The sequence below is a fragment of the Canis lupus genome, chromosome 37 (genome assembly GCF_048164855.1).
Source record: "Canis lupus baileyi chromosome 37, mCanLup2.hap1, whole genome shotgun sequence".
In the NCBI taxonomy this organism is placed as follows: Eukaryota; Metazoa; Chordata; class Mammalia; order Carnivora; family Canidae; genus Canis; species Canis lupus.
Genome location: NC_132874.1, coordinates 14,878,065 through 14,898,513, shown reverse-complemented (window position 1 = coordinate 14,898,513; position 20,449 = coordinate 14,878,065). Strand labels below are relative to the sequence as shown.

Sequence of the window (20,449 nt, the reverse complement as noted above, 5' to 3'; positions counted from 1 at the left end):
CTGAATGAGGAAAGTGAAATTGCATTGTAGCTTATAAAATATCTCAATTTTTTTGTTTAATCAAATGACAGAGGCATACACACACATATGTGTATTCATATGCATTCTCGTACATATGATTATACAGGTTTGGACAAAGTTTGCAAGGACTGTGCACAAATATGTTTATAATGGTGGAAGAAAGGCTGAGGAAGATTAACTTTTATTTATATGGCTTTGTATTTTTTATTATCATGGTTATAATTTTGTATAGAAAATGAAGCTTAAAGGCAAGAATTGGTTGTCATCATAGAAAACATACTGGTTACTTTTCCATGTAACATGAAAAAACACATTCACTATAAAATAGCCAGTGCAGAGGGGGAGACAGTGTGAGGTAGATAGTGTTCCAACACTTATGTGTTAATGAGAAAAATTGATTAAAAGGACATAATTAAAGCTCCCTTTGTAGCATTTATATTTCATGATTTATTATGTCTTTGTCCTAATTATGTCTTCTAATTAGAGTGGACTATTTTGACAGAGTAATTTAGTCATGTAGAATTCCAATTGGAAGTCCTTTGGAAACAAAAATCTAGTTAGGCTCCTAGCGAGGTATCTTTTATAGAAATATATCTGACTATCCAGGTTCTCCAGGCCTTGAGTCAACCTATGAACCTCCAAAATGATTTGGTTTTGATCTGAATGGTTAGGTTGTGTGATGTGCAACAGCCCTGAAGTGTCTCTCTTCTTTGTTTTTTTTTCCTCCCATCCCTTTCTTCCATGCAATCTGGAAAGGCCATAACAAATAGGCTCCTTTAAAGACATTCTTGCAGAAAAGTCTAGAAAGAACAGAGAAGTCACTGTAGCCATGCTGTCCCTCTCAGTGGTTGACTAAAGATCCCTTCCCCCATCACTGTAGACATAAAGCATTTAAGACATGCAGGCTCTAAGAGATCTTTTACATCTAGTAATGGTTTAGAGCTGCTTCAAGTAGAAAAATAAATGTGTGCTTGTTTTCCTTTTCCTTCTTTTTCATTTCAGCAGCAGAGAGTTTTAAGAACAGTGAACTAAATGCCTGATAGGAAGGAGGAAATGGAACAAAGGTTCTAGAAAAAGAAATTGGATAATGAGGTTCAGAATAATCTAGTGGGCTACATTTGGCAGGCTGCATTTATTTAAGACCTAGGATGAATACCAAGTGAGCATTGTTCTGTGCAATTCACTGCCTCGAATTACTACTCAGCTTTCATTTTTACATACACATTCTGGGCAAATTAAAAATAAGATAACTTTTCCCTCAAATATAATTAAGGAATAATATCAGTTTGTCTTTAACAATATGAGGTAAAATTTTTTGAGTAATAAGTGTTGAGATTTCTCAAACTTTGCTTACTGAGCTGCCTGTTTTATTAAAGGAAATTCATTTCTTCCTTTGATATACTTTAAAAATTTGTTTATTATTTTTATGAAGATGACTCATGTAGGACAGATCACTTTTTCATTATTTGTTCAAGATGCTTTTGGTTTATTCCCCTTGAAAGTTTGACTTATTCTCTTCTACATCTGGCTATTTTCTACAATGCTCACGGTTCTAAGGCTCTATCTCTCTTGAAGATACTATAGTCCTTAACTTAATCTGTGGTCTTTTCCCCTCTTCCTTTATTTTTAACATTAGGACAAATAACTAATTTATCTTCGGAAGCATCTACATTAATGCAGGCCCTTAAAAAAATAAACCTTGCTCGTTGATAGATCTTTATTGTTTCTAACATTTTAAGAAAGGATTAATCTGCTTAATATGGTGGCAAAGAAAGTGACTTGGCCCATTACACACCAATAAAATAAAGAAGGACACTAAATTATGTTAATGTATTTCTTTTATTCTTTCTCTCTGCTTATGAATGAAAATTAGATGACTGATTTATTTTGATTTTAATCAATTTGTGGATAAACAGAACATGTAACATTCACATAATTCTCCTTCACATCATTATATTCCCCTTACAGTATCTTTACTTGTTCTTAACATCCATTGTATTTGACACTATTCCTAAAATTATTGCACAGGATTTAGATAAAATAATGAATGTCATAGATGTGGGGATGGAGTATGTTATAAAATAAACTGGAAAGAAATAAACAATTTCTCAGGAGAGCTTTCATGTTCTATTTTTGTATAAGTTTTAATTTAATAGTTTGTCTAAAATGTTTATCATACAATATTTGATATCTATAGATTAATGTATTAATGTAGTGAATTATAAAGCATAAAAATAACATGGTGATTTTTGATTTCACTACCCAGTGTATAAGTAAGAGCTGGCGCATTGTCAGTACTGTTGCATCAATCTGCATGCTAGGCTGTCTCCTCCTGCTGTCTGCTCTGTGGACGCACTTACTGTCCTCAAGTTTGTGTTCATTGTGTTAATGCTTCATAAAAGTAATTACACTTTTTAGTTTTGCCAGAGTTTGAGCTTTAAAAATAAAATTATGTTGTATAATTTTAACAGCTCTTTCACTGAGCATTGTTTCTAAAATGTATACATGTTATTGAATGTAGCTATTTTCATTGCTGTAATAGTATTTTATTATGTGAAACAATATGTTCCTCCATTTTCTTGTTGATGGATTTGAGTTATTGCTACCTTTTTGTTGTCACCAACAGGGGAGCTATGAATATTCTCATTTCCTAGTGCACATGTGTGAGTTTTCCAGGGTATATAAGAGGGAGTATAATGGTATCTAAGAATTCATTTTGTGCTTGGAATTGTCAGCCCTTTTATTTTTTCTAGTTGGATGGGTAAAAGGTAGTATTTTCTCCTGCTCTCAACTTATTTTTCCCTAATTAATAAGAATGTTAAACATGTCTTCATTTGTATTCCACCATCTTGAAATGCTTGTTAGTATCTCCAATGCATTTTAAAACTCTTTGGTTTTTTTCCTTCATGTATTTTGAATAAGAATCCTTTATTCATGTTACCTGCTTTAGTTTCGGGCTTAATTTTTTACTTTCTTTAAAGTACACTTTAGTAAGCAGAAGCTCTTAATTTTAATATTATCAAACTACTAGGCTATTTCTTTTATGATTAGAATTTTGTTTGAGGGATTTTTTAAATTTTTTGCTTGTCTTATATTCTTCTCTACCACAAGGTCACACATATTTTTTTTCCTCTATTTTTCCTCTTAAAAAAAAAAATCCATCTGGAGTTTTTTGGTTTTTTTTTTTTAAATAACGGTGTCAGGATTTCAGTTTTAGTTTGTGTCTCCCCCACCCTACCCCCAGTTGGTAACCATTTGTCCCTGAACATTTATTGAGTGGATTTCCCTTTACTCTCTGTTTCATAATAATTTTCCTTGCATGTATGGGTTTGTTCCTTGGCTCTCTGTTCTGTTCTGTTTATATATCCGTAGGTTAATATCACAATGTATTAATTACTTCACTTTATGTTTTAATATAAAGTAGAGTAGGGCAAATTCCTAAAGTGTTTTTGCTATTTCTAGGTTTTGCTCATACATTTAAATTTTAAAATCAGCTTTAAAAGAACGTGTGGGGACTTTGGGATTGCATTGAATTTGGGGGAAACTGTTGTCACAATTTTCAGGCTTTCTATCTATAAAAATAGCATATTTTTGATACATGTGTTGTCTTTAACCTCTTATAATTTTTTCTATATGGATCTGTATTTCTTTTATTGAATTTATTTGCTGGAATAAATTCAATATCTTTTGCTGATTTCATTTATTTTGTGTGTGTGTGTGTGTATATATATACATATATATATACACATATGTATATATATAGAAAATTGTTTTCAAGCTTTTGTTGACAAATAGAAATGCAGTGTATCTTTTCGTATATTCATCTTGTATCCAGCCACTTGACTGAATCATTCATTCTGAAAATTTGTCTGCAGATGCTTTAGATTTTCTTATAGTCGGGATCCCTGGGTGGCGCAGCGGTTTAGCGCCTGCCTTTGGCCCAGGGCGCAATCCTGGAGACCCAGGATCAAATCCCACGTCGGGCTCCCGGTGCATGGAGCCTGCTTCTCCCTCTGCCTGTGTCTCTGCCTCTCTCTCTCTCTCTCTCTCTCTGTGACTATCATAAATAAATAAAAATTAAAAAAAAAAAAAAGATTTTCTTATAGTCATATCAGCTAGAAATAATGAAAGTTTTATTTCTTCCTTTTTAAAATCATTGTTCCTTTATTATTTTTCTTGTTTTACCCAGTTGGCTCCATAAAATAGCAAAAGAATGGTAGTATTAGCATCCTTGACTTGTTCTTGATTTTAAGGGTAATCCTTCTAATATTTCACCATTAAAAATTATTGAACTCTTTTTATGGGAGGATGAGGTCAGTTTTTTTTTTTAATAGCTTAAGGAGGTTATCTTTTTGACTTATTGAGATGTTTATAAGAATTGTACATATGCTTTTTCTTCATGTGTAGAGTTGATCTTATAGTCTTCTTTCATTTCAATGTTTAAACTTCACTTGCATTCCCTTAATGAAACCAATTTAGTCTTGATGTTTATCTTTTTAAACACACTGCTAGATTTGATTTGTTAATATTTGTTGAAGAATTCTGTATCCATGTTCAAGAGATAATGGCTTTATTTTCTGATAATGTTCCTTGCTTAATTTGTCTCACAATTATACTAGCTTAACAGAGGTGATCTGAGAACTGTCCTCCTGCTTCCCGTGGACATGTTTGTGTAATATTGGAATGATTGCTTTATAGGAAGATCTTAGAATATATTTTGACTTTCCAGTGGGATTGAAGGTAGATTTTTAAGTATCAAATTATTGTATTTAATAACAGGTCCGCTCAAGCTTTCTTTTTTCTCTTCAATGAGATAGTAAGTTATATATTTGTTACAACGTATACATTCTGTTAAGTATTCGCATTTATTGGCAAAAAGTCATTGGTGGTATTCTCTTACTCTTTCATTGGGCATGGATTTTGTCATTGTTAATTTTGTTTATTTGTGCTTTTTCTCTCTTTCTTGATTAGTCTTTTTTTTTTTTAAGATTTTGTTTATTTATTCATGAGAAACACAGAGAGAGAGAGACTGGCAGAGACACAGGCAGAGGGAGAAGCAGGCTCCATGCAGGGAGCCCGATATGGGACTCGATCCTGGTGTCGATCAGGACTGAGGTCTGAGCCAAAGGCAGATGGTGAAACCGCTGAGCCACCCCGGCATCCCTCTTTCTTGATTAGTCTTGCCAGAGACCTGTTTCACTTCCTTATTGCTATACCAACTTGTGATTTTCTTCATATTCTCTTGTATTGTCCTTAAAAGTTTCATTAAGTTTTGCTTTTTATTATGTTTTTCCCTTTTTTCTTTGAGTTTATTCTATTATCAAATTTCTTAAAGTTGGAATTTGGGCTAATTTATTTTAAGACTTCATTCTTTTCTATTTGAATCACTGAAAGCTATTAATTACTTTCTAAGTATTGCTTTATCACAAGTGTACACAATTTTATATTTGTTACTTTCATTAATTTCTATGTTGGTTTCTTCTTTTTGACGCTCTTGATAGAATTTTTTCCCATATTTTTGGAGATTTTCTGTTTTTATTAGTGATTTCTCACTTAATTGCATTGTTACATTGTTTTCTTAAAACTAGTTGGTATTTCTAAAATAATTTGCTCTCGGTTTCTGAACACTGTAATCAAAATTTTTAAGGAATGTCCTACAAAAATGCTCCTAGATTTTATGCTAGAAATTGAGAAGTCATCACTTTCTAAATTTACCATGTTACAAAGATTAAATAGCTGAAATCGAAATATTTCAAATAACATTACCCCCAGAGAGTGCAACCAGAAAGTGGCATGAGGAAGTTTCAAGTCCTTGTCTTGGACTCTACTATTCTAACATTATTCTGCATCATAACTAGATGAGAGCTGTGGTCCAGTGATAGTTGAATTTGTAATAGTCCTGTTCAATATTACCTTTTGAGTGGTGATATTATTATAGCAGTCTCTTCTTTTAAAAACACTGTGATAATTCAGAAAAAATAGGATTCAGACATTGGCTCTAGAAAAAGATTGAGATTTAGGTCAGCTTGCATTGGAATTTCTCACAGTAATTGACAGCAAAATCCTGAAATTGCCACTGTAATGCCAGTAATTTCTTTTAGCTGCAGTTGCATCACTCTGACTTTTTAAACCTCCACCACCAGAAAGTTTTTTTATGTAAAAAATAATTTTGGTTAATCCTTCATTTTACCTTGTGTAGGAGAGTAATGAGGGCCTAAGCATATATGTGTAGTCTCTGTGGCTTAACACATAGTAAGAAATCTGTACTGCTGAAATAACTCAGTGCTTTTAGACTTGCTCCAAGGAGTCACTTGACACACAGGATTTTTGTTAACCTAGGCATAATTTATGCCCAGGAATTACCCTCCTGTTATCTGGGAAAGCTTAAGGGAAGTTAGGTTTCTGTGTAAAACTAGGCTGCATAATTCTGAAGTGAAAGTGACAGACTAATGAGCAGAAAACTAGATTGTGGAACTCTAATTAGTGTGTAAATAAGAAACCCTAGAATTTGCTCACCTACTTTCCTAAATGTCTTTTTTTAAAGCTTCTTTTAATAGGAGTAAGTTTGCCAGGAGCACAAAAAATACTAGCATGTTTCTTCTTTTTTAAATATCACACATGCTATTTTTAAAAATGAAGGCTGATTTGGAATAATATTTTATGTTAATAAGGTTATGCTTGAATGCTAATGACATTCTCTTCCTTAAGAATTTTGCTAAGTATACTTAAAACATAAGGGCTTGTTCTTAGATTAGGAGCAATGAAGCCTTTCCTGTGTAAGACTAAAATTGAGGTAGCATTGTGGGAAATTTGGGCTCATTTTATTAAATTAAAATGAGTAATATTAATGCAATATAAGGTAAGATAAAAATGTTTTAGAATAGTCTGGGAGAAAGTTTGTGGAATAAGACAGAACTTGGTTAGCATCATGAAAATGTAATAAACCTAGAAGGGCATTAACAATTTACAAAATGAAGGTTCCCAGCCAGAGGAAAGGCCAGTGTACTATTTCATTGAGATGTCTGAACTTCAGAGTATTTTAAAGGAATGCAGTTTTATTACTTTAGTGTATAGCAATACCAACTAGTTAAGTATGTATTCTTGACAAGTTGTCCTTAGGTTTATAAATTAATTGCTGGGAAATAATGCATTTAAATGAGTATATTAATGGATTTTATTATAAATAACCATTTATAATACAATAACATTGTAAATATTTATAAATTCTGCTTTCTTAATAAATGCCCTAAAAAACTTACTATGTTTTTCTCATAACATTGTTAGTTCATTCTTTTATTCAACAAATTTGTATTATGCATCAGCCATTCTTTGTAGCCCTGGGAAGTAGACAGGAAAGAAAAAGTCTAACCCCTAAAAGAACCCATAAGCCTTGGCTTTATTGCTCTTGCCCAAATTATCATGAAATCTGAATTGGTAGAATCAAAATTCATAAGGTTTTGTGTAGACTGGCAGCAGTACCTAACAAATTTCCCTTGGGAAAACAGCAACAGATTTTGCTTTTTTAGGGAAAAGAATCATATTTTATTACTTGAAATTTTAGATTTAAACCTTCAGGTTTCATGAAGTACTCTCTTAGTGTAATAGACAACGCTAATTTGAATTATAGGAAGATTAGTATTGTTTTAATTGTGCAATGTGTGTGACTTAAAGGTAGCATATGTCAATCCTGTTGATATTTTGAGATTTAAAAATACCAAACCCCAAGATTATTGCCTTTCAGATAGATTGTGCCAGCCATATAGAAGATGATCTGCACAATGATAAATAACAAAAGGCATTTTTTTAGTATATTAATGTAAAAAAAAAGTCTTTAAGTGTTCTGTACTCGTGGTGTTTAAATGAAAAAAAAAAAAAAACCTTGGGGCACCTGCATGGCGCAGTCCATTGAGTAACCAAGTCCTGGTTTCTGCTTAGGTTGTGATCTCAGGGTCATGAGATCAAGCCTGCATCAAGCTGCAGGTCAGGCTTCACTCTCAGCAGGGAGCCTGTCTGCCTGGAATTGTCTGCCCCTCCTGTTCCTTCTCTCTCTCAAATAAATAAATCTTTTCTCCAAAAATTCAGAAAAACTAACACTTTGTTTCCCATAAAATGCAAGAGGCAAGATCCTAAATAGTTTCTTGTTAGAATATTCTGTTACTGATTTCTGTCTGTTGAGTAATCATTCGTTAAATTAGAGACTTAAGTAGCTAACAAGATTTTTATTTTATAGGATTCATAGGATATCACAGACTTGCATTCTTTTACACTCTTAATGCATATGCCATTCGCTTCAAGATGCTATTGATTGTGAGATGCACAATGATTTCATGCACCATTTAGAAAGGGAAAGTCACTGCCCATTAAATCATGGCACAGTGCTCTTATAATTGAGTAGAAGATGAATCCTGATTTCAAGGAGATTAAAATGTTTGTAATGTGTTTGTTTGAGAGTCTACAGAGTATGTATGTACGTCCACTGCTTCATTTTTTTGGTAAGAGAGATAGATAAAGTGGTTCAGATGATGATGAGTGGACTTGAGCTGCTTTGAGGACAGCATCCCTACGGACTGTGAAAAACAAAGGAATGGATCTTTTTCTGTTGGTTCTCTTGGGGATTCATAGAAGAATGATAAGAGGGAAAAACAGGTTATGTTCAACTTACAGTCTCTGCTTCTTGGGTTACTGACCTCATGCATATGCCTCAGTATTTTCTATGTAAATATGTTGCAGAGTGACTTAAAAGGATTGTGTGTTACTGTTGATTTAGTGAGGCATTTCTCCACTTGGCTGCTGTAATGCGTGTGCGAGGCAAAAGGAACAAAAGCAAAGCGAGCTCAGATATTTATTGCCTACAGAGAGACTTGCTCTCTGTTTCCACAGAAGAGAGAAGGTACTAGATGTGTGGCGTGAAAGTGAGGCAGATAATTCCAGGGAAGGAAGAATAGAAAATAAAAGTGAAGGGAGGCAGAATAAATTGAAAATGGATTAAACAACTGGGAGAAACTCTGGAAAATAAATGTAAAAATTAAAACATGAGCAGTTTTAGAAATAACAAAGTACCCTTTCACCCAACTACCATAGTCTCTTGTCGGTTTCAGGATGCAGAGTGTTTTATTGGGCTGGGCTGCATCTGAGAAGAATATCAAATTTTGCAGGATGATAACTTCCGAGTGTTGTCCTGAGCACCAGTCAGAGAATTAACTATTCCATTCAAGAAGACATTTGGAAGCAGCAACTGAGATTTGGTGGATGAGTGAGGGAAGGTCTGAAGAGGGCTGAAGAATGTTGGAAATGAGGACAAATGCAGGTTGTGACATCTGCCCAGAGTCTGATGTTTAAGTGAGGAAGCAGATTTGAGCAGACCACAGAACAGTTTGGGGAGTGCAGTGCGCTCACTGCACAGGAGCAGGGAAGGGGGGGTGTTGTTGTGGGTGTGTTGATTTCAGCAGGCCTACCACCTGTTAGAAGCCGTTTAACAGTACTTCCTGTAATGGCTTTCCATGGCTCTTGGCATGAAAACAGTGCTCCAAAACCTGGCACCTGTGAGACCTCATCTTGCTAAGCTCCACCCCTCATCTCGCTAAGCTCCGCCTCATCTCTAAGCTCCGCCCCTCATCTGCTCCCTCTCCCTCACCTGTCTCCTGTGATTTCCTCCAGTTCAGTTTTGCCCACTATCCCACTCCAGGACTTGGCACCAGCCCCTAATGCATACAGTAGGCATCTAGCAAATATTCACTGAATAAATGATGACAGGTGGGTAGGTAGCTGAGGGAAAAGAATGGCTTCCTTCGCATTACCAACAGAACAATATGTGCTATTCTATTTCTTTAAGTGTAGCTACGTGGATGTTTTTTATTTCTCCTGCTATAACCTAGATTGCATATTGGAAGTAAATTTTTTATTATATTAAATTATCTGTATAATTTGTATATGTGTCTGCAGTGATACACAGAACTCATTTGTGTATATATCTCTCTCTAACAAAAATATAAGCTTTCCTCTAACCTGTCCTAGAGACTGTAAACAGCTACTGCAAACAAATCCTTCCTCATGATGTTATCTAAACGCTAAGATTAGAACCACTCTTGGTATACTTTGGTAATACAATATAACATCTTGGTTAACCTCATGGGAGGTTGTGATGTTATGAATGCAAATTTGAGGATTTCAGACTTCTGAAGGTTCCAGGGCCTTTGTGGTAGAAATGTTTACCAAACAGATTTTGTATTTTCTTGTCTTGGTAATAGCATTAGCCTCAATCTAAACTTTTTTCTTTCTTTCTTTTTTAAAAAAATACTTTATTTAAATTCAATTCTTTGTTTCTTTTTTAAGCTTAGGGTCAGTCTTGGGCTGGTCCCTGGGGGAAGAGAGGGAACAATTGGCAGCATTTGCAGTGTGGAGAAAATACTCCTACCATGGCTGATTTCAAGCTACCAATGGTTACAAAAGCCTATTTAATAGGGCTGTCCTAAGCACATATTGCTCGGAGAAATTATCATCATGCTGTATTCTTGTGGATTCAGCTATAGGAAGAGTAAGACCTAGAGCGAAATGGGCCCCAGTTCCAAGTTCAAAATTTTCTTAGAAAAATCACCAGGGTTTTTGGAATCTTTCTTATGAAAGTGAACTAGAAGGATACAAACCCAAATGACCTTCAAGGCAGGGAAATGTGACTATCTTGTAAACTTATTATTTGAGTCGAAGGCTGAATCATCCTTCTACCAGGTGACCTTCTTAAACCTGCGAAAGTACATCCAGATATTTGGTTTTATTATCAGTGTCAGCTCTCTTGTTAGCAACAGTGAGATTTTTATCTTATGCTTCTCCAGCTCACTATTTTTGCACAGGCCATATCATTACACATCAGAACAACTTATAAAAATAGAAACTATACTTCTTTCATAACGCCTCCTTTCGGTTGTTAGTTTTCTACCTTCCTTGCTAACCTAGCTATCCCATGGAAAGGATGAGTTTCTCTGAGGTGCTCTTTAGAAGTAAGGAAAAGCACTCAGCAAAATCATAAATAAGGTTAGTGTAACAAAAGTGTAAGTACATACTTGGTTTCCTCTTTTAGTGGCATTTTGAAAGACGTAAGTTATGTAAGGTAATAATTACAACAGTGTTTTGTTGTAGTGTAATATTTATGAATGTGACGTTGTATAACAATAATATGACGAAAGGGCAGTCCAGGTGGCTCAGCGGTTAGCGCCGCCTTCAGCCCAGGGCCTGATCCTGGAGACTTGGGATCGAGTCTCACGTTGGGCTCCCTCTGCCTCTCTCTCTCTCTCTCTCTCTCTCTCTCTGTGTCTTTCATGAATAAATAAAATCTTTTTTTAAAAAACGGGGGGAGCATAGAGCTATATAGGCATAACATTTCCATACTGTACTGAAATTAAGTTGCTATAAATCTGAAGTAGATGCTAGTAAGTTAGAATGTAAGGATGTAAGTAAGGTAAGCCTTAGAGCACTGCAAAGAAAAGAACTCAAAAAAAGTAGTGAAAAAAGATCATTAAATTAAAAGATTATATTAGAAAATTTTCACTTAATACAAAACAAAAACTAAAGAGAAGTGGAGGAATAAGAAAGATATAAGATATATAGAAAACAGAATGTAAAATGGCAGATAGGAACCCAACAATGTCATTAATAACATTACATGTGAATTGGTTAAATAATCCAATCAAAAGGCAGATATTGTCAGACTGGTTAAAAAAACAAGATCTAACTATTTGCTGCCTACACTGACCTACTAAATTCAAAGATGCAACTCAGTTGAAAATAAAAGGCTAAGAAAAGAAATATCATATAAACAACCAACATATAAAAGCCAAGTAGTTATATTAATATTAGACAAAGAGACTTAAAATATAAACAGGGGTGGGACATCTGGGTGGCTCAGTCAGTTAAGCATCTGACTCATGATTTTAGCTCAGGTCATGATCTCAGGGTTGTGAGATCAAGCCCCACATTGAGCTCCACGCTCAGGGGAGAGTCTGTTGGAGATTCTCTCTCCCTCTTCCTCTTCCCTTCCCCCCCAAAAAATAAATCTTTGAAATATATATATATACACACACACACACACACACACACATATATGTATATGAACATACACACACAGAAGTATTTTGTAATGTTAAAGAGTGAATCCATCAGGAAGACGTAACAAGTTAAAAACACATTTACCTAACAACAGAGCCCCAAAATATATGAAGCAAAACTAACAGAAATGAAGGATCAAGTAGACATTTGAACAGTGTGGTCAGAGAGACTTTCCATGATGGATGGGACAGCTAGGCAGGTCAGCAAGTAATCAGAAGACTTAAATAGCCCAATAAACCTGCTGGACCTCACAGACATCTACAAAATATTCCACCCAACAATCGTAGAACACACATTTTCCAGTATACACATAGCATTCTCCAAGATAGGCCATAACGGATGCCATGAAACAGTTTATTGGTAAATTTAAGAGGACTGAAATAATAATGAAGTTTGTCTTCAAACTGACATAATGGAATGAAATTAGAAATCAGGAACAAAGAAAGTATACTCACCTGAAAAGTTTCTTCTGGTCCTACATAATCCCCCAGAGGAAGAGAAATGGCAGTCAGCAAAGCAAAACTTTGTACAGATGATTCAAAGACTTTCCAAAAAAGTAGACTATGACTATTGCCATGAAATTGATGAAAGGATTCTACAGTAGATTATCTATGATGAAGCTAACAAAGGTACAGACCACTGGGAATGCTTTCTTTGAAACAAATATAGCTTTCTGTAACAAATTTTTAAAGATTAAAATTCCTCCATAAGAACAAAAAGTTGTTCAAAATCATCTCCTTAAGTAATTAAGCAAGAAAGGGATTATACCCGAGAAATGCATTTGGAACAACGATCTCGTTGTCTTCCTTCTGAATAAGATAGTCAAAGCATTTTAGCAGCTTAAACTTTTCACAGAAAAATACACTTGTCACCCAGTGTCATTACCTTGTCATTTCTTAAGGACATACTTCTAAAAAAGGTTAAGTATTATTTTATTTTTTATGTTAATTTAATACTCTTTATTCTACTAGTGTTCAATCTATTTAAAAACTGTTCTTACTTTATATTCTAATAACATAGAACATTAGAATAATGTTAGCCCTTTTATAAACTTATTACAGGACATCAAATAAAGTATGTGTTTATGATGTTTTTATTAGAAGTGGTTTAAAAATTTAGTTTCACCGGAGCTAAATAAAATACTGGAGTTAATTCCAGCTACTCATATTATAGAAAATAAATGTTGTAATACTGGTTGAGCCATTTTGTTCTAGTAATATAATTGCAACCTATGATGGTATAGTAATAATAGGATGATGGCAATATAATAATAACATCATAATCACCATCAACAGTACAATAGTGATATTAGAACCAAAGTCGAGATTTTGAGCACCACACTGCGCTTCCTACATGCATTACCCAAATAATCCTTGAAGCTTTGTGCAGTGCCATTATTTGCACAATAACAGGACATGTCTAAGGTCATAGAGCTGGTGATTGGTAGAGCCAAGCCTTAAAGCCAGGCTTCCCTGTGGTAACTGAGTGGATGGAGTATGAGAGTAGGAAGAGTCTAGAACAGTTTCACCTGCACAGGCAGGTGCATGGATGGCCACACCCTGCACTCTGAGATTGGCCTAAAATTAAGTTCATTGTGTCGATCTGACAGGACTTCACTGTGTTGGGTAACTTTCCTTCTATTTAATCATCTGGAAAGGTTACTTGGAAGTTTGAGTGAATGGAAGGAGGAGAGTGTTGTGTGGGTTCCTCTGTTCTTCCTCAGAGGTCTGGTCAAGTTTTCACCTTCTTGGATCAATTTGTTACATTCTATATGTTACTCAAGTTTCCAAATATAATAAGGTGGAATAAAGTATTCTTTTCTTACAATTTTGAATAACTTTTTCTGTTTTTATATCATATGCTTTTTCATTATCTAAGAACATTTATTATTGATTACACTCATTTTTGTCTTTAAATTTGTCAAAGGCATTACTTATTCTACTTTAAATTCTTTTTGAGTTATGTCTAACTTTTTTAATTTTCTTTTTTCTATATTCCTACCATCTTAATTCTTTCTCTGAAATCATGTATTAGCTGCTTAGCAAATTGTCTTTTACATATAAAAAAGTCCTACAGCATTCATTTGCCATTGAGTGGTTAATTACACAAACATTAGAGAATCTATGTTGCCCATATCTACTAGATTTTGATTTATATTATTTTCTGTTAAATAAGCAGTTACCTGTTAGGTTCTTAATTTGTTAGTTGAAACAGTCTGGGGGTGGGTATTTTATTATGTATTTATGAGAATATATTTGTGCATGATGAATGTAAAAATATGGAACTCTAGGTGATAGATAGTAAGAGTTTTCCTGTGCCATCTTCATACTCCAGTCCTACAGTGATTTTTTAAATTCCAATATAATTAACACGCAGTGTTATATTAGTTTCAGTGTACAATATGGTGATTCAACAATCGTACATAATACTGCTCATCACGAGCAGTGTACTTGTAATCCCCTTCACTTATTCACACCCCCCCCCATGTTTTTAAATAATTTGTGAAACTTTGTGTATGAAGGTCTTATTTTAATGAAGATTTATAAGTTAATATGTCTGCTTTATTACATTTTCTCTGTGTGTTCAAACCTGTGTGTTTCTGTTTCCTGACCTTTTGCTACATCATAGCCTGCTAAATGAATTCAGACACTCCCCCACACTTATTCTTCTGTTTTTTTTTTTTATTTTTTTGAAGAGTTTTTAATTTACGCTGTTGCCTGTCTCTTATATTATAAAAGTTTAGTAATGTTGCAATTTGCCTTGTTTGAACCTCTAGCCAGATGATTCCAGGTCTTACCTGGGATGAGAGTTGACCTCAAATTCCACTTACCATTTTATTCTTGCTTTTCTTTCCAGGACTGAGGTTCTTATTCAGGAAGGCTGCTGGCTTCTGATTGCTTTTCAGTGTAGTGTCCTCCATTAGGAGTATTAACCAGGCCTTCGAACCTACTTGGGCTAGTAAAACTCAACTCACATTTCACTGAATGCCCCAAGAACCGCCCTGACATTCTGCTCTGCTCGAGATAGCCCTTAAGGAGGTGTGGTGACGCCCTCAGAAGTTGCTGCAGTGCCTGTGCTGTACCAGGCTTTTCCAACTTATCATCATCCTGCTGCTTCTTCCTCTTGAGGGCTTGTCCATTTCCCCTGCCTTTGACTTACATGCTGTCATTGTGTATGTGAATTCCACATGCTTTTATTATTTTTCACACAGTTGCTGTTCGTTTTGACTCAGCCACATAGGGATCACACGTTCGCTCCTCACTTTACATCTCCAGTTTCCCATCCAGGCTGATTTTATTTTACTGTAAGAATTCTCTTTAGTTTTCCATTAGTGCAGGTCTGTTGTGACAAATTACTTCAAGGATCATTTATTAGAAAATGTCTATTTCGTTTTCATCCTTAAAAAAAAAAAAAAAAACTTTTGCTGAGTATGAAACTGGAGTCTTCTAGCTTGGCAGTTTATCTCCTCGAGCACATTGTTGCTGCTGAGATTGTCACTTATGAGTCTAATTATTGCTCTTTGGAAGGTGATCTGTCTTCATTTTAATGTATTTGCCTGAGACTTTTAAGATTTGGGGCCTCATCTCTGCCTTGCGGTCTCACAGAAAGGTGAATAGGTGTGATTTCTCTCTTATTTATCTTGTTTGTGCTTCGTGGCACTCGAATTTGTAGAGTCCGGGGTTTCAGTAGTTCTCACCTTCCAAGATTCCAGTTCCATTCTTTCTGACCCATCTTTTGTTGAAGAACCTCTCCATTTTACCACCTTTTGTCTCTGGTCCTCTATTCTCTATTGTTTCTTTTGACTCCTCTCCCAGTTCCCTGTCATAATCTGAGCTTAAGTCAACATCCAGTGAGTTCCAAATTTGCTTGTATTTTTCCAGTTCTGTCATTGATATTTTGTTTTTCAAAATACTATCTCTTTTTATAAACTTTCCCTTTTTCCTCTGGAATTTTCAATATGAACAGCATTTATTACACTGATTTTAAAGTTTCTGTATATCAATTCCAATCGATATATTAGAGCTTCGTCAATCTGTTTGTGATACCAGTTCTTTCATTCTTTTCTTAGGTCCTTGGTTGTCTTTGAATAGTTAGGCATTCTATTTTAAAAATTACTAAAATGATTTGAAGCCTAAGTTGACATCTTCCTCCAGGGAACATTTTTATTTGCTTCTGCAAGGCTCCTAGGAGAACCAACAATCTCATATCAACTTAATCCAATTTGGGGGCCTGTGATTTTTCTCGGCCACTAGAAGTGAGTTGTTGTGCAGTGAAGCTTGCTTGGTCTCCATGCAGTTCTCTCATATTTCTAGAATAAAGCCCTTCAGGCTCTCAACTGGGAACATGTTGGTTTTCACAGAGATCCACAGATAGCATGCCCTGATTCTGTTTTTTATACCCTTGGCTCCTTTAGATTGTCAGAACTGCTCAGCCATTTACCTACTTCATCTGGACAAATCTTCCTAAGCAAAAGGAGCCCCAGCGCTGAATTCACCTTTTTTGGACTTTTATCCTCCCCTAGCTCTTGGCCCGCTAACTTTTCACTACCTTCCTACTGTTTCAGTGCCTCTAAGCTGATAACATTTGTGTTTTGTTTAGCTATTCTGTTACCTCAGAAGAGTATCATTTGAATTACTCCCATTACTATAAAAGTTCTTTGTATATTTAGAATGTCAACCTGTTATCTGCCTTATATGTTGTCATATTTTTCTTTTTGTCATTGGCTTTTTTATAAAAGAGGTGTTTGGTGTTTTCAAGATTTTATTTATTTGAGACAGAAGAGAGTGCGCGTGCATGCATGAGCTGGGGAGAAGAGAAGGACAAGCAGATTCTATGCTAAGTGTGGATCCCAATGCTGGGCTCAATCCCATGACGTTGAAATCATGATCTGAGCTAAAATCAAAAGTATAACACTCAACAGACTGAGCCACCGAGGCACCCCAAATAATTTTTTTATATGTACTCAGAGTTCTTCCAGAAAGTTCACTTCTTTCTGTGGTTTTATTTCTTACATCGAATCCATGAACTTAGTGTGGAATGTGGTGTTTGCTTAAGATCTACTTTCCTTTTTTGTTCCATGTGTGAAAACTGCATATTTAAAAACTGTATCATCTTTTCCTCAAGATTTTGAAATATACTACCTTTTTATATACTAAATGCATGTATATGATGGGATCTTTCTATGGGTTTTGGTTTAACCATAATCCAATTTTGAGAAAATACTGTTTAATCATTTAATGCCTCTGTGTTACATCATTCTTTTTCAGAATTTTATTATCTAATTTAAAATACTTTCCCAAGTGAAGATTAGAGTCATGTCACATTAAAAAGGGGGGGGGGGGCAATTTTTCTATTCTTTAAAATTATATAAAATTTAGAAATTTGAAATGAATTGAATTGTTATCTACACAATATTCTTTCCAGGAACATGGTGTATTTGTCTTGTAAATCTTTTCTTAAATCATATCTGAAAACTTTAATTTTTCGTATGTTTTGGTTATTTTGTGCCAAATTTACTTCTAGGCATTTTTCTATTTTTATTGCTGTTACAAGTAGAATATTCTTGCCATTATTTATATTTTCTAACTAGTTATTTTTGGTATAAATGACAAGATTGATTTTTTTTTTTTATTTTGGGTAGACATCCACCTTCCTGAGCTCTTTTTAGATACAGATTTCCGGTTATTTTTCATAGATTCTCTGGGAAACCATTATGTTATCAGCAAATAAGACTACTTTCTTCCTCACCATTATTTATATCTCATTTCTTTTTATTGCTACTGCGTTAGCTACATCATCTAAAGGACTGATTAAAAGTCATAGTGATTATGGCAAAACCCCCCTTGTTGTTCCCTGGTGCAAGAGATTTCTCTAGTGTTTGATTTTGAATGTTACGTATCACCAGAATGGTAATTATTCTTTATTGTATTTTCCTATTTCTCTAAAGTTTTGTTTTGATTTCTCAGATTTCTCTGTGATTTCCTCTCTGACCCCTAGGCTATTTAGAAATATGTTGTTTAATTTCCAAATATTTGGGGATTTTCCAGATATCTTTCTACTATTTATTTCTCCATTTAATTTTGTTGTGGTCAGAGAACATACTTTATATGTCCTTTTAACCTTTTTGAGCAGCAGACTGTTTTTAAATATAAAGTCACATGTGCCCAGTGGCTACCTGTATTAGTTTTCTATGGCTACATAACAAATTACTATGAACTTAGTGCTTTAAAGAAATACTTCTTATCTTATAGTTTTGTAGGACAGAAACCTGACATGGTCTCACTGGGTGTAATCAAAATGTTAGCAGGGCTGCTTCTTTCTGAAGTCTGTAGGTGAGAATCTGTTTTTTACTCATTCAGATGTTGGCAATTAAATTCCTGTGTCTGTAGACCTGAATTCTTCTGTCCTGCTGGCCTTCCCAGCTTCTAATGTCCACCTGTATTCCTTGGATCTTGGCTCCCTTCTTCCCATCTCTGAAGCCAGTAATAGCTGGTCAGGTTTGTCGCACCTGAGGTATCTCTCTCTCTCTCTCTCTCTCTCTCTCTCTCTCTCCCCCCCCATCTTCTTCTTGTCAGTTGATTGAGTTTGAAGAGGTCTTCTGATCATCCACGATTGTGTCTGCATTTTAATGTCCATAATCTTATCACATCTACAAAGTCTCCTGTGTACATATAAGGGTACATAGTCTCCAATTCTGGGAATTGGGGTGTTCTCATTTTGCAGAGCCATTATTTTGCCACACTACCATATTGGACAGTGCAGTGTCACACTGCATTATATTTTAAAGTGATGGAATTTTAAAGATTCTTTTACAAATTTTCTTTTATTGCTACCATTTTCAGAGCTCTTCATATATGTAGATCCAAATTAAGATTTTAACATTTCAGTACAGTCCAGTTGGCAATGAATGTTCTCAGTTTTTGTTTTTCTATCAAAGTCTTTGTTTTGCCTTCATTTTTGAAAACTATTATCTTTTGATGAAGAATTCTGGGTCAGCCATTTATTTTTTCTTTGAGTAGTGTGAAAATGCCGCTGTACAATTTCTGTTGAGAAGTTTGCTTTAATTTTTATCTTTGATTCTCTGTGTGTGATACTTTTATCTAACTTCTGGGTACCTACGAGGTTTTGTCTTTTTCTTTGGTTTTCAGCACATTGAATATGATTTGTCAATGTTGTTTTTTTCCCTTCCTTCTTTCCTTTTCTTACTTTTATTTTATTTTCTTGCTTTTCTTTTCATCTTATTCTTACTTATCCTGTTGGGGTTCTCTAGACTTTTTGGATCTGTGGTTTGTTTATTTCTTTTTTTTTTTTTTAATTTTTTTTTTAATTTTTATTTATTTATGATAGTCCCAGAGAGAGAGAGAGAGAGAGGCAGAGACATAGGCAGAGAAGCAGGCTCCATGCACCGGGAGCCTGATGTGGGATTCGATCCCGGGTCTCCAGGATCGCGCCCTGGGCCAAAGGCAGGCGCCAAACCGCTGCGCCACCCAGGGATCCCGGTTTGTTTATTTCTTTACCTATTTCTTCTACTGTATTTGTTCTTCTCTTTTTGTGATTCCAGTTATACATTAGGTTACTTGATATTGTCTTATGGATCTTGGATGCACTGTTCTTGTTTTGTCCTCTTTTGTTTCCATACTGTTTTTCTTCTTTGTGTTCCTGTTTGGTTAATTTTTATTGTAAGTTCACTGACTCCTTAGTTTTGTCAGGTCTCCTAGTGAGTCTGTAAAAGGCTTTGCCTGTCTCTGTTTTACTTTGTCTTTTATTGTTAGTATTTTCATTTGACCTTCTGTGTGTTTAAATTAGGTAGGGTGGACAGGAACAGCCTAGAGGTAACATTGGTGTCAGACTGTAAAAGTTGAAAATGATACAGTCACTTAAAAGAGTTGAGAGTAGGGAGGGCTTTTCAGGAGCTGACAAGTACAAATTCCCAGGGGCAGAAGGGAGATGGGCCTCTTGGAAGATCAGAAAGTTCACCAGTGTTGTTGAAACATAGTGAGTGCTGGGAAGTGAGTTATGAAGGGAGGTCAAAAATGTAGTCAGAGCCAGATGACCATGCCATCTCTTTAACCAGGCTACATATTTGAATTACATGAGGAAGGGGAAGAACGTGAGATGAATTGAATGTGGCTTGCTGTTGCTTGCTAAGTAAAAGTCATTCCCACATCTGCATGGTAGCCTCCCCATTACAAACATACCTCAGAAGTATTTCAGGTTTGGTTTCAGACATCGCAATAAAGCAAGTATCTCAGTAAAGTGAGTCAAGTGAATTTTTGGTTTCCCGGTGCATATAAAAGTTATGTTTACACTATACTGGAATCGGTTAGGT

General features: G+C 35.1%; 1 protein-coding gene across 6 annotated transcripts in view; it reads left to right on the top strand.

Moving 5' to 3' along the window:
- The window catches only part of HIVEP1 (HIVEP zinc finger 1), a 142,396-nt gene that overhangs the window by 75,913 nt on the left and 46,034 nt on the right, over positions 1-20,449 (top strand). The window lies entirely within an intron of this gene.